We start from the raw sequence: 15,409 nt of genomic DNA on the forward strand, positions 1-15,409 counted from the left end.
TATTTTAGAGGAAACATATACTATATTTGGGACCTGCTATAACCCACCTCCTGAGTAATCCATAAGGATACCAGTTTTAATTGTTACCCAGAGCAAAAAAAAAAAAAAAAAAAAAAAAAGGAGTTACAATAGGTCCAAGTTGTGATGGAAGCTTCCCCACCTCTTAGACTTCATAAGCTAGAATATCTAAATGATACTTGAACTCTCTTAAAAATAGAAATGCCCTTTGCAGCTTTCAGTGTGCCACAATAGGAAAAAACATAGAATAGACCATTATACTCTGGGGCAAATCCAAACTCTCTTCTAAAAACTACTATTTTCCATCTGTAAAGTTATTTCTGTTTTGCTACTTGACCCTGGTTCAACCAAACAACACCCGAGTGCAGCAACCAGGAGATTGTATGACCTGAGCTGCTGCTTGTCATTAATTGGGTATTATTTGGTCAACCAAATCCCAAAAGTTGATATGTGCAGCAGCACTGAATAATTAAATTGGGGTGGAATAGACCTAAAAAGGCCTGGAGAGGTCCAGAAAACTCAAACAACCCCTCTGAGTAGAATCAGACTTCAAAGTACCTACTCCTACTGCTGTGTCAACAGTCCCTTACACATTACCTGTGGCCTCATGGGCAGTTAACTATATTAGCTAAAGAGGAAAGATTATGTGCCTGCTTAATAGCTGTTGACCCCATTCAGAGGTTGAAAGCTGTTGCACTCCAGCCCCATCTGGGACAGTCTGGAAGACAGTCGTAAGAGAAAATATTCCCAGCTGGCAGAATTTTAGGTAGTCCATTTGGTTTCCTACTTTGTGTCGGAGAGAGCTGGTCTACTATATGGATCCATCAATGACTCCTGGGAGAAGCTAATGAGATGACTATTCCATCAGAGACTTGAAAAACAAGATTAGAGGATTGGCAACAAAAAGTGAGGAAGAGGTATATCAATAGATTTCTTGGAACAGTCATGAAATATTATGATATTCATGTCCTATCTAAAAGCATACCAGAGAGCTTCTACTGCAGAGGATTCTTTTTTTTTTTCAATATATGAAGTTTATTGTCAAATTGGTTTCCATACAACACCCAGTGCTCATCCCAAAAGGTGCCCTCCTCAATACCCATCTCCCACCCCCCATCAACCCTCAGTTTGTTCTCAGTTTTTAAGAGTCTCTTATGCTTTGGCAATAGCACTGCTAGGAATTTACCCAAAGGATACAGGAGTACTGATGCATAGGGGCACTTGTACCCCAATGTTTATAGCAGCACTCTCAACAATAGCCAAATTATGGAAAGAGCCGAAATGTCCATCAACTGATGAATGGATAAAGAAATTGTGGTTTATATACACAATGGAGTACTGCAGGGCAATGAGAAAGAATGAAATATGGCCCTTCATAGCAACGTGGATAGAACTGGAGAGTGTTATGCTAAGTGAAATAAGCCATACAGAGAAAGACAGATACCATATGGTTTCACTCTTATGTGGATCCTGAGAAACTTAACAGAAACCCATGGGGGAGGGGAAGGGGAAAAAAAACCAGAGGATTCTTTTAATAACCAGAGACTAAGTGATTCCTACTGAAGATACCATTCAGCTTCCTTACCCAGCCAATCCAGTGTTCTCCAAATGGCCACGGTGGCAGGGCTGGAGATTATACATAGGATTCAACAACACAGACATTCTCTTCCCAAGGCTCATCTGGGATTATCTTATTATAATTGCCAGGTGTCCAGCCTGTCAACCATAGAGGCCAATAATGAGCTCTGATATGGCACTTTTCTCCAAGGGGAACCGCCAGCTCCCTGATGCATTGGATTGCATTGGATCCTTTTTATTTGGGAGAGGCGGGGGGGGGAGGGGAACTATTTCGTCCTCAGGAACCTAATACCTATCCCAGATATGGACTGGCCTTCCAGTCCACAATGATTTTTCTAGTAACCTTTTGTAGATTTAATTGTGTCCCCCCCAAATTGTATGTTGAAGTCTTAAACCCCAGTACCTCAGAATGTAACTTTATTTGCAAAAAGGGTCATTGAAGTTGTAATTAGTTAAGATAAGGTCATACTGGAATAGGGTGGGGTCTTATTCCAATATGACTGATGTCCTTATAAGAAAAGGATGTGAGAATACAGAGGGAAGTGTCACATGACAACAGAGGCAGAGATTGTACTTATGCATCTATAAGTCAAGGAATGCCAAGAATTTCCCAAAACACCAGAAGCTAAGAGAATGTCTGTGAAACCGACTAACACCGCCTTGGACAAATCTGCCATGAGACCCTTCTGTGACCTGAAGCCTTCTTGAGCACAGATCCCACTACCACATTTTTTAACTACACCCTTAAGTACACACTTGAGCCACAATACCTGTTATCTATTCTGGAGATATGACTGATTCTCAAACATTTCTTTCCAGGTGGTCCCCAGCTTGTATTACCCAGGCTCTAGGAGTATAAAAGCAGGTCTTACAGGTGGTGGGTTATGGAAATCTACTGGGCTTGCAGCTACCCAAGACAACTTCTGTTCATAAGTCCTCTTAATAAACTATTCTCGTCAAGCTGGAGTAGTTGGTCATTTTGTTCAGTCTTACACCTCCTTGAGCGTTTGGAGATCATTTTGCATATATACTCCCTTTCATGGTACAACATGAATCTGATTCTCCCTAGATCCTAGAGATATTTTGGGCCTACTGATACTTGGACTTCAGATTTCTAGCCTCTAGAACTGTGCAAGAATAAATTTCTGTTCTTTTAAGCCCCCCAGTTGGCTACAGTGGCCCAAGGAATATAATACATACTCCTATCTGTGCCCTTTTTCAGTGATATACCACAAAACATCACCCTCAACAGAGCAACTTACTTTATAAGGAAAGAAAAGCAGCAATGAGCTTACTCTATGGAATTCACTACATGAATTCCCTACATGTGCCATCATCCAGCAGCAGATGGTGTAAGGAAGGCTCAACTATGGCACCATGTAAGGATGGTGAGATAAGGATACTCTAAACCAGTGAACAATATACGATACTATCTTCCCACTCTACCCCATGGTCAGGTCAAGGAACCAAAGGATAGAGGTGGGATTAGCCCCTCAATACTAAACCTGAATTCTCCATGTTAAGGAATTTTCTTCCTGTTCCTGAAAACTTGGGTTCCATAAAATTGGAATTATGAGTTCCTAAGAGAATGATGCTTCCAACTGGGAATAAAGTCAAAATTTCATTATATTGGAAGCTAATTCCTCCTATTAATTTAGGGCTCTTATGCCCCTGAATTGACATGAAGAAATGGAACCTGTACTATTGTTGGGGTAATCTATCCCAATTGCCAAAGGGTGATTGTGTTGTTGCTACAGAATAAGAACAAGAAGGGATATGGGAGGAGTCCAACAAATTCACCAGAGTGCCTATTACTCCCATTATAAATTTTTATGGTAATCTGCAGAAATTCAATAAAAGTAAGGCTACAAAGTGTTCAGATTCTGTGAGAATAAAGTTTAGGGTTACCCCACCCTAAAGGATACTACCAGCCAAAGCACTGGCAGAGGTAAGAGAATACAGAATGGGTGGTGGGGAAAGGAGGTTCCAAAGACCAAGCACTCAGCACCACTGGAGGACAGCTTGAGCAGAGCGTCAGGAATTTCAATAAAGCATAAGATATCTGAAAACAGCTGTGGCATGGAGGCTGCAAGCTACCATGAGAGGAGAACAGCTGGGTACAATAGCAATTCAAATAAATGTGAATCATATCTTACCCTCTTGTGGATTCTGAGGGCATTTTAGAAGAGGAAACCCTGGGTCCTACCAGTCAGCATGTGTAAAATTCTGATCAGATTTGTAGACTATAATGGTTAGTTATTTTGTGTCGACTAGGCTAGGCTTCAGTATTCAGGTATACAAACAAACTAATTTAGGTGTTCCTCTGGAGGTGTTTTTACATCTGATTAACATCTACCATCAGTTGACTTTAATTAAAGGAGATTATCCTGTATTATGTGGGTGGACCTTACTCAATCAATGGAAAGGCCTAAAGAGCAAAATGGAGTTTGTCCCTAAAGAAGAAATTCTGCCTCAAGACTGCAGCCATCAGTTTCTCCCAACAGTTTCCAACCTGTCTGCCTGCTTTTCAGCCCACAGTCATGTAGCCAAATCTAGTTGGTTCCGCTTCTCTGGAGAAACCACAAGGACACAGGGACAAGTTGTGAAGATGAACTTTTCTAGGACCCACAGGGAAGAAGGCTTATTTTGGGGCCACCTCAAAACATTTGTTTCAGAGAGAGGGCTTATTGTTCCCCAAATGTTAATTTATACTTTAAGTTAAAATTTATATGGGGGCTTAGGAAGGATTTAAAGGGAGAGTATTGTTTGTCTCTGTTTTTAAACTCTGTGATGATCTCTCATGTTACTTATGCCATTGCATCACTTTTCTGTTAAGTGATAGTGGTATGCTGAATTGCAAATACAAAAATGATGCTTTGGTCTAATGATGAGTTGCTTTACTACAGCTGAGATAGACTATTTGCACCGGGTACCCCTATGAATGATACTGCAACGTCTCCAGGAGGGCTGACCAGCCACCACAGTCAGACTAACCATAAATAGAAATCACTCAACTTCCTATCTTCACATTGCAAGCTTGGCCTCCACTGATACAGTGTTCAGACTAGGAGAACTGACCAACTCATGGTTTTCAGAGAAAAGATTGAAACATACTGAAGAAAATGGAGAGGGAGAGAAAGAGAGAGAGAAATTCCCCTGAATTGTCCAAAATAAATGTATTTGACTCTTAAGGAAGCCTACCACAGGATAAGTAAATATTAAGTACACATGGATAATTTTAAGAATGTTATCTAAAAAACTGAAAAAGTAAAGTGAACTTAGAACAAACTCTCATTTAAAAAACTACTACCTAAAGTTTCTCAAATTTAAACCACGCATGAAACTTCTTTGAAGGGAAAAATATTAGACAACTCAATATTATTTAAATTTATCTAATGTTATATATATATACATATATATATACTTACATAAAATAGGTATAAAGTTCTTATGTTTATATTCTTACAGAGCTAAAATATCTAAACTTTATAAGTTAAATGATAGCAAAACTACAGAGCCAATGAAATTGTAATTTAAAACCTTAGTGTGACCATAGGACACATAATTATGAATGTATTCAGTATATATTTTTTATTTATTTATTTTGAGAGAGAGATAGAGAGCAATCAGGGGGGTGGGGGGGAGAGAGGGAGACAAAATCCCAAGTAGGCTCCACACTGTCAGCTCACAGCCAATGTAGGGCTCAAACTCACAAACAGTGAGATCATGACCTGAGTCAAAGTCAAGAGTTAGACACTTAACCAACTGAGCCACCCAGGCACCCCAGTATATATTTTTTAATTTAAATGCTAATCAGTATGGTTATTTTCTTGGAAAAAAAATACATGTTTTACATAGGTCATTTAGAACATGATAGACCATCATTTGGGTCTTTGTCATGATTAATGTTATTTTTAGGCAATTATTTTTAAATACTTACTATTATCATGATTAAACAATGAACTAAGTAAAGCATTCCAAATTACAAAAATTGGCAGCAATTTTTCAATATCATTCAGTAAAAAAGTCCTCATTATGAATTTACTATGGTAATAACTACTAATGAGCTTTGGCAACTTACTAAATACAGAGCAGAATTCATGAACCCTTAATTCACAGGAGGAATATGGAACTGTCCTGATGTGAGCTACTCTGAGTTAGGCACAGACAGACTAGAGACAGACTCTATCTTATGCTAGAATCTGTTGGATACAAAGAATAGAACCAGTTCAACCTGCTTCAGCACTAGAGGATCTACCTCTGTCCTCTGGTGAGGGTTGGAATGAGGAACTGGAGAACAGTTAGGATCTGGGACTGTTATTCCATGTGAGGGTGTCTGTGCTTCCTTCTCTCCTCTCTCTTTCCCCCTAACTGACAGATGTGTCTCCTTCTATATCTGTATTTCTGTGTACAGGTGTCCATCTCTCTGTGTCTGTAACTACCTGCTTTTTGTCTCTATCTCCCATGCCACCTAATCTTTTCTCTGCTTCTGTCTTCATGTCTCTTCATATCTTCTGTGTTGTCCAGATCTATTTACTCATTTATATATGAGTCAAAGACTGCTACTCCCAGTTCTAGCTTAACATCCTTTATAAATTTAAATGCTGACTAGGGACAGTCCCCGTGTCCTAGCTCCAAATTTCTATGAGAAAGAACCTAACTGGCCACACAGACTACTGATAAGCTATGGGTTATTTGAAGTGAGTGTCACATGGGTGGCTGCCCACTCAGCAGTGGCTGTTAGAACATGCTCTGTGAAAAAGACATGGGTATTATAGGAAACATGTCTACTTTAATAAGGGGACAAAACATCAGCTTCTCCTAGGAACTATTCGTTAGGGTACTTGAAATATCCAGTTGATTTTGACTTTAAAGATAGTGTCCAAAAACCAATCTGGGAAATTATACCATAGGCACAAAAACAAAAGGCATTTAAAAAACATAAAAAGATCCCCTGACATCTCCTAGAAAGAGATGAATGGTCCAAACCATGGTGATTATTGCACTGTTCTACCAACAGACCACTCTTAAAGACACTCACTTGAAACACTTCAAATGAGAACCAAACTTTGTGATTTTGGATGGAGACCCTGTCCACCAAAGAATGTGTTTTGTTCAGCAGTTTTTGTGGGGAAAAAAAGCATGGACAAGGCTACTTATTACTTAAAAATTAAACATAATATTATAAAATTCTTCCAAGTACACTGCCTTTTGTACTACTTTTATTTACACACATCAGTAGAATCACTAAGATTGCTTTAATCATAAAAATTTTAAAAAGTGAAATTATATCCTCATTAAAAATGAATGTTTACTAGACATAGACAAGATGGGGGTAAAGCTTATGCATAGAACTGAGAATACTGGACAGAAGGAAAGATGAGATTAAAATTAATATGTAGGAGGGGAGCCTGGGTGGCTCAGTTGGTTAAGCGTCCAACTTCAGCTCAGGTCATGATCTCGCGGTCCGTGAGTTTGAGCCCCGTGTCAGGCTCTGTGCTGACCACCCAGAGCCTGGAGCCTGTTTCTGATTCTGTGTCTCCCTCTCTCTCTGACCCTCCCCCATTCATGCTCTGTCTCTCTCCGTCTCAAAAATAAATAAACGTTAAAAATTTTTTTTTAATTAATATGTAGGAAAAGCATAAAATAAAGCTATGCTTTACCACAGGAAAAGAAAATTGGGGGATTACTGATAGGGCTGTTCAGTTGTGGTAAATTCTCATAGAAAAGCTACACTGGGGATACTTTTGGGGAAAAAACCAATACGTAAGAGCATGAGTGAGAAAAGGAAGAAAAGTTGGAATGGGCTTTCAACTGGCACAAGAAAGGAGTGCTAAGGAGCAGAGATTTGCACAAAGCAGTAACTGTTGTTTCTGAGGGGTTTCAAGAGAGGAGAGATTAAGGCAGAAAATTTGACAAATTCATTTGGCAAGAATATATGGCATAAACGGAATGATGGAGTGCACAGGGACTCTGACTTTGCCCTATTATAATCAGCATGGAGCTCTTCAGCACTGAAACACACCTAATCAGCCCAGGACCTACATATGTACACAGTGTCCATTCCCTGTGACCTACCATAGCAGACATCACACATCACCCTTGTCCTGCAATCAAAATTCACCTCTCCTAAACACTGCCTGATTTCTGATTCTGACCAGATGCCAGATCTCAGCTAAGCAGGACACAAGAGGCACTCACTGTCATGTCCCCTGCCCTAAATAAAACTCTTATCTCCTCTCAATCCCAGACAAATCTAAATGAGTCTCACTGCGCACAGAGATGAACATGCAGAAGTGGCTCCTTGGGGGTCAGAAGGCAAGGAGAGAATGGAACAACAACAACAACAACAACAACAACAACAAAAAACAATCATGAGAGAGAAGGGGGAAAATACCAGGCACTACCAGGAGGAGAGATGGTGAGAAAACAAATTTAAGGCTGACGTGGGGTGAAAATGAGAACTATAATGGGAAAAAGCAATCGGGAGAAGACGACACAGGAGAAACATTTGAGAAAATAAAAGGAAAGGGAATGCAGAACCAGACAACAAAAATTAATAAAAACCATATTTTTTTAAAAAAAGGAGATAATAAAAATAACAGAAAAGCAAAGCAAGTGAGCTAAAGAAAGGAAGAAGAGGAGAATCCATATGGATTGTGCATCCTTTTGGCCATCTCTGGCCAGGGTTACTGTTGCAAATCCACACTTTTTCTGGCTAATCAGCAAAAGAGAATGAGAGAGATAGAAACCTCTGCATAGAAGCTAGGATTATCCCCTTGGATAATCAATAAAAGGGCATCAATATACCTAGTTTTAAATTATTCAGTCTTATAATTTGCTTGCATGTGGAAACCACCTACCTTTTGAAATACATGGCTTAAAGTGAATAGCTTGTCCTTCCACATGCAACCAATAACTAGCCTACTAGCCTTACTGCTTCATACCAGTGTAACATGAATAATTCACTAATTTTTTAAAGGCAACAAATCACAAGGACTTTAAAGGAATTAAGCTCACAGTGATATTAACTTAAGAGTTTGCCTCAGCCTCCTCATTGTTTTTCTTAATTTATTGACAAATTTATTTCCATACAATACCCAGTGCTCATCCCAACAAGTGCCCTCCTAAATGCTCATCACCCACTTTCCCCTCTATCCTCCACCCCCATCAACCCTCAGTTTGTTCTCAGTATCCAAGAGTCTTTTATTATTTGCCTCTCTCCCTCTCTGTAACTTTTTTCCCCTTCCCCTCCCCCATGGTCTTCTGTTAACTTTCTCAAGATCCACATATTACTGAAAACATGTGGTATCTGTCTTTCTCTGACTGACTTATTTCACATAGCATTAATACCTTCCAGTTCCATCCATGTTGCTGCTAATGGACAGATTTCATTCTTTCTCACTGCCAAGTAGTATTACATTGTACATATAAACCACATCTTCCTTATCCATTCGTCAGTTCATGGACATTTAGGCTCTTTCCATCATTTGGCAATTGTTGAAAGTGCTGCTATAAACATTGGGGTGCAAGTGCCCCTATGCATTAGCACTCCTGTATCCCTTGGGTAAATTCCTAGCAATGCTAGTGCTCGGTCATAGGGTAGTTCTATTTTTAATTTTTTGAGGAACCTCCACACTGTTTTCCAGAGCGGCTCCACCAGTTTGCATTCCCACCAACAGTGAAAGAGGGTTCCTGTTTCTCCACATCCTCCCTAGCATCTATAGTCTCCTGATTTGTTCATTTTAGCCACTCTGACAGGCATGAGGTGGTATCTCAGTGTGGTTTTGATTTGTATTTCCCTGATGAGGAGTGACATTGAGCATCTTTTCATGCGCCTGTTGGCCATCTGGATGTCTTCTTTGGAAAAGTGTTTATTCATGTCTTCTGCCCATTTCTTCACTGGATTATTTGTTTTTTGGGTGTGGAGTTTGGTGAGTTCCTTCTAGGTTTTGGATACTAGCCCTTTATCCGATATGTCATTTGCAAATATCTTTTCCCATTCCATCGGTTGCCTTTTAGTTTTGTTGTTTCCCAGGTGATATGTGATGAGTCCTTCTTCATACCTTTCTGTGTCACCAATGGCACGGCACCAATATTGAATAATCATTAAAAAGCTTAGAGACATACTTGCTTGGAGAGTCCAGTGAAAATCTACAAAACTGTTCACAGTTTTTACAAGGCCCTTATTACTCTCTTTTCATTTTGTTCAACTATTTAAAATAGTAGTTAGAAATTTTTTGAAGAGTCCTGTGGGGTGTTAAGATTAATGGGTTTCAGATTTTCGCTGATGTGCGTGTTTTCATCTTTTAGAAAATCCAGTTCATCTAAGAACTGGATTGATTAGAGGCATAACAGTCCACCATTTCCTCAGAGACTATGCCACTCAGGGAGGTGGGTAGACAGAGCACCAGAAAGAAATCTGAGTAACCAAAGAATACACATTCACACTCCTGAATGACTTTCATGTGATGGCTACCATTTGTTCGGCTCAATTGTTTTCGTAACTGCTATGGGATGATTATATATGTCTCCCCAAAATTTACATGTTGAAATCCTATGTCCAGTATGATAGTATTAGGCAGTGAAGGGTTTGAGAGATGCTTCGGTAATGAGGGTAAATTAGTGTTAGGCTCATGAATGGGATTAGTGTTCTTTAAAGGAGACCCCACAGAGATCCCTAACTCATCCTTATTCCACCATGTGAGGACACAGTGAGAAGGTGCCATCTATAAAACAGAGGGCATGCCCTCACAGACATCGAATTGGCCAACACCTTGACCTTGGACTTCTCAGCCTCCAGAACAGTGAGAAATACATTTCTGTTGCTTATAAGCTATCCAGTCTGTGGTATTTTCTGACAGGAGCCTGAACGGACTAAGGTAGTCAGAAATATCAGGGTAAAGATTTTATTTTTAGTTATGCTGGTATGAAATATTCCATACTGGATTATACGTGTATTGTAGAAAAATTGGAGCATAAAGATAAGCAAATACATTCAAGTAAAAACTAACCATAATTTCACTATCAAGACAAAATCAACACTAAATTTTTGGCCAATTTTTTTCTTTGTGTACATATTTTTAAACAAGGTTGTCTTTATATTATTTGGAATCTTGCTCTTTTCTCTCAATAGGATATCACAAATATATTCCACATGGATAGATATAATTCCTCTACTTGCATTATTAACAAATGTATGTTACACACTGTATTATATACATAACCCTCTATAAACAATTAGATATTAAGTTGTTTATATTACTTTTTAAAAGAAGAGTACAATTAATCTAGAATTTTCAAAGAAAAACTTGCCCTAAATAAAGAAATTACCAGTCAAATCACATTAAAAATATTATTAAGCAATTTAGAGATCTCAGTATATCCTGACCTGAGTACAAAAGGCAGATGCCCAAATATGTGTAACAAAAGAAACCTTGATCTAAAGGAACATTATTTTCTCCAAAATATTATACCTTGTCCATTTTTAAATGGAAACCTTCTATTATCATTTAACAATTTCTTAATGAACTATAGCCAATGACTATTTGCTATGTATCAATATAATAAGTTTGCTTTTCAATTTTGGGATTGATGCTCTTATTATCACTGTTCTGTAACTGCCCCACTACCTTTTAGTTGTTTTTTCTAATTCTAATTTATCATGGCCTCAGATACTGGAGACCTAAGTCCATTAACATGTGTATATTAAATAAGGCCCAATAAATCTATGAGGGAAGTATTGGAGCCAGTAAATATCAACCATTGGTTTTATATATCACTTTCACTTACATTAATTTTTACAATATTTATAAAAACGTGGAGATATGTATTAGATATTCTATGCTATTACAGACAAGGAATGTGAGATTGAGAGAAATGAAATAAGTTACCCAATGTTATCTAGCTGTAAAACTACAACATAAAGGCTCAAACCCAATTCTTCTTGTTCTAAATTAACTCTAAGAACTTTGTTAAAGGCAATTTCAAGTCCTTCTCTTGCTTCTGGCTGAGGGATTGCAATCCAGAGGAAAGTTTCCTAAAGTATGTTTCATCAAATACAAATGATACCAGGTATAGGTATTATGCAATAAAAGAGGAAAATGCTGGATCAAACAACTTGCTTTACTGCAGGACTTCTCAGAGATTTTAATATCCCAGTGTGCTTCATAAATCTTCAAAAGCAGCATTTTCATAACTACTTGGGCCTCTGAGGTGACCCTCTGTAACAGCATGCCTCTTCAGGCTCCAAGGAGCAAACTGCGGAAATAATGTGCCAGTGGGGCAGGAGTGGGTGACGGTGTTCACCTGCCCAAGTAAGTAAGGCCTGATTGTCTTAGTCTTTGCATTCACTTCTCACTTACACTTTGTTAACATAACAGAGATTAAAATATAAATTGTAAAGGTTTGATGTGTATGTGAACTGTTATCTTTTGATAATATAGAAAATTACTTCAAATGAAAGGGATAGATAAATCTTCTAGGAGTAGCCAGAGAATCACCTATAAACTACTATGAATGGCATTTAATCAGATAAAAGTTAAAATTCACAGAAAACATGTACATAAAATGGAAACTATTACACTGGATTTGGAATTAAACATGCCATGACAGCAGACCAGACGACCGTTGTACCACAACCTCCCCTTGTGATATGAGACATACTGTTCTTAGATCTTCATGATCTATAACAAAAAAAGAATCCCCAATGTAATTTAACCTTCAGAAATTGCATATAATTGAACAATCCTCAAAAAACTCAGCAAATCATTTTTAAAGTAGCTAAATCTATTTGTAGTTTATTAAAATATTTTTATGAAGTAGCACCATTTTAGAATAGTAACAGAGAAAGTCAGTATGTAGCCCATGAAATAAAAGATTTTCTGAAGGGAAACTATTCCCCAACTTGCCTTCTCAATAAGGTTTTACATCATGGGAATATTCTTTGCAAAATGTTTCCATCAACATCTGTGAGTGGAAATTTTGCTAACCATTTTATGTTTTTCATCTTATTTAATATTTAAAACAGCCTAACAAAGTAGGTATTATACGTTATAAATAATCTCCAGCTTTACAAATAACAAAATTAAAGTTGAGAAAGATTAAGTTTTCTGCGTAGGCAGATCCAGGACTGGAAGCCAGTCTACCTAATTACAAAGAACTTTCCTTAACCCACCTCTCTCTGTGATGTTCATAGTCAGGTAACTATTTCATACATTAAATATATAGAACACCCGGATGTTCCTATTTAAATCATACAGTAGCCATGGAAGCTTTAAAAGGAAGTATGTATTCTCAGTGAGGTTCCCCTATTTTACTTTAGCAAGCTTCTTATGACAAGAAAACATCCCTTCATTCACTTTGACCTGTAACTAACCTTCACTCTTCAATTGGAAGTCAAAAGACCATGGCATCTCATGATTTCGTCTTCTCTTCAGACATTTCTGCTGCCTCATCAAGGCCTTTACAAATGGAACTTAAGTATGATTAACTATAGTACAAGTTAAACCTCAAATAAAAACCAACAGGGCATATATGAATGACAAAGCAAGCCAGCTCTAAAGCCCAAGACAGCTTTACCAGAAAACTGGTAGATAACCATTCTGCAATTTTGGATTTTGCATAAATTAATTTTCATTCAAAATTCAATAAAAGGGAGAAGAAATCATATGACTAATTTGGCCTTCAGTACAGAAGTTGGAAGTGGTATGCCTGAAGGAGTCTAGAAGGACATCCTATCAATCAATCCACAATTATTTATTGAATATTTTCCACCACTACCATTGTGCCACATGCTTAGAATCTCAACCACAGAGTTATCAATTGGGGTTAAATCATGACCAGAAAACGAGTATAAAAGTGAACAAGTATAACTATGAACATATATCACTTGGATGCCAGTAACTCCTTGGTGACTATCATTACAGTAGCATAATATAACGCAGAGTCCCAAGGGGATAGAATGAAATGTAAATTATGACTCATTCTGGAGAAGTCACATCAATGGAGTGAAGCTCTGAAGGACCAAAGATGCACCAGACCTGTGGGGCTTAGTTCCAGAAGATAACATCATTGTATGGTACTGGATACTAAGAAAGTGAAATAAAGGAGAGTGTTAAGAAAGAATATTAGGGCCACTCATCAAGCTTACCTACAGCTAGTGAGTGCTTTTTGTCCTCCACTTGTCTATGTAAGTTGATGACCTTTTACAAGGAAAATGCAATCTGGCATTTAAAGCTAAGACCTCACATGTAGAAAAGAGTCCCTCCCCATACAATATTGGAAAAAATCACAGAGGTCTATTACATAAAACTGGCATCATTATACATAATTAGAGCTCTTGTTCAAAGAGAATTACAAAGGGACAAGCACAGATTTTTCTGGTATCTCTCTCATTGGCAGAGTGCTCATCTTATAACAAAGCATGTCCTCCATCCTGTGGTATGCTAAGTGTTTAACTGGTTCTCCGAGGGGTGAAAAAAGTTTATTACAAAATGTACTACCTTAAGAACATTTAGCTCCCAATTTACAAATAGTTATAAAATATGTGATAACCATCACTATAAATTCCATACCAATGACTTTAGTGTGACTTGTTGTTTCTTATAAAATCCATTATCAGTTTTTTCTTTTCATCCTATGCCCAACAATAGTGCCACAAAGGTAAACTATGTTTAAATGCTTGATTATGATCTTATTCCAAAAAGAAATCTCTCATGTTATTGACAAAGAAGTGGAGTTCTGACATAAATGTTAGTTGATATTTTCTTTTACATTATAGAGTGAGTCTAAAGTGAAATAACAAAACGTTTGTCAGACTTCATTCAGTTTTCACTGACATGAGCAATTTCTTTGCTGAATCAGATAGTAGTTTCAAATACTAGACAAATATTTTCTCCATTTTACGAGCTATTCACAATGTAACAGCTACAGACACATTTTTAAATTTAATCTGCATTAACATTTTCTCCATTTTTTAAAAGTCCAAACAATGAACAAAACATTTTGTCATTTTCATGGTGTAAATACTTCCATCGTGGTTGGTTCTGGACTACGAATGCAGGACAGGGAAAAGCAGGTAACATGACAGTATTTCCACCATACAGACACCACGGATGTAAATAATATCAAAAGCATAGATAATAGTAAACCACTGTAAAATAAGTAGGAAGTGACAAGTCCAGGACTTACTACCTTTGTTTTTAACATAATGTTCAATTACAAGTTTATGTAAATTAATTTTTGATAATCGCTATTTAACAAAAAGCAAAATTGCTGTAAATTTAACAATGGGCTCTTTCGAACCTATGTGAACTGGCTTCACGATGTCACTGCCTCTATCCATCTTAACTACCAGAACAGTATGCCTCCCTTCTTACTCTTTCTAGATACGTTTCTTCAGTTGCAGAATTGTTTTGGAAATTCCCTACTACTACCTCTTGGTTTTTAAAAATTATTTCCTGAACTGGAATGACATCTGAGAGATAAGTAATGGAGGTGAGGAAAGGTGGGTCAATGAACCATTAAAGACCAACTATGAGACAATGCAAACAGCTGTGGTGTGACGAGTCAGGAACCCTGGGCCTGAGACCCAGCCCTGATATCTGCCTTTTCAATTTGGAGCTTCAGACTTCTTGTCTGTAAAGTACAGTTCCTAACCACTCACCTCACTTGTATTTTATGACAAATACATAGGAAAATATTTGTGAAAGTGTATTATAATTAAAATTTATGATACAAATCATTTAATAATATGCTATTCTTTCAAATGAGTTTAATCTTTTACAACTTTTTCTTAGAAATGCCTACAAAT

The 15,409-nt window shown here is 37.7% G+C and overlaps 1 long non-coding RNA gene across 1 annotated transcript in view; it reads right to left on the reverse strand.

Moving 5' to 3' along the window:
* LOC128315533 (uncharacterized) overlaps positions 1–15,409 on the reverse strand; it is a 332,664-nt gene that overhangs the window by 107,771 nt on the left and 209,484 nt on the right. The gene's annotated exons all lie outside the window — the stretch shown is intronic.

Source organism: Acinonyx jubatus, chromosome B2 (assembly GCF_027475565.1).
Source record: "Acinonyx jubatus isolate Ajub_Pintada_27869175 chromosome B2, VMU_Ajub_asm_v1.0, whole genome shotgun sequence".
NCBI lineage: Eukaryota > Metazoa > Chordata > Mammalia > Carnivora > Felidae > Acinonyx > Acinonyx jubatus.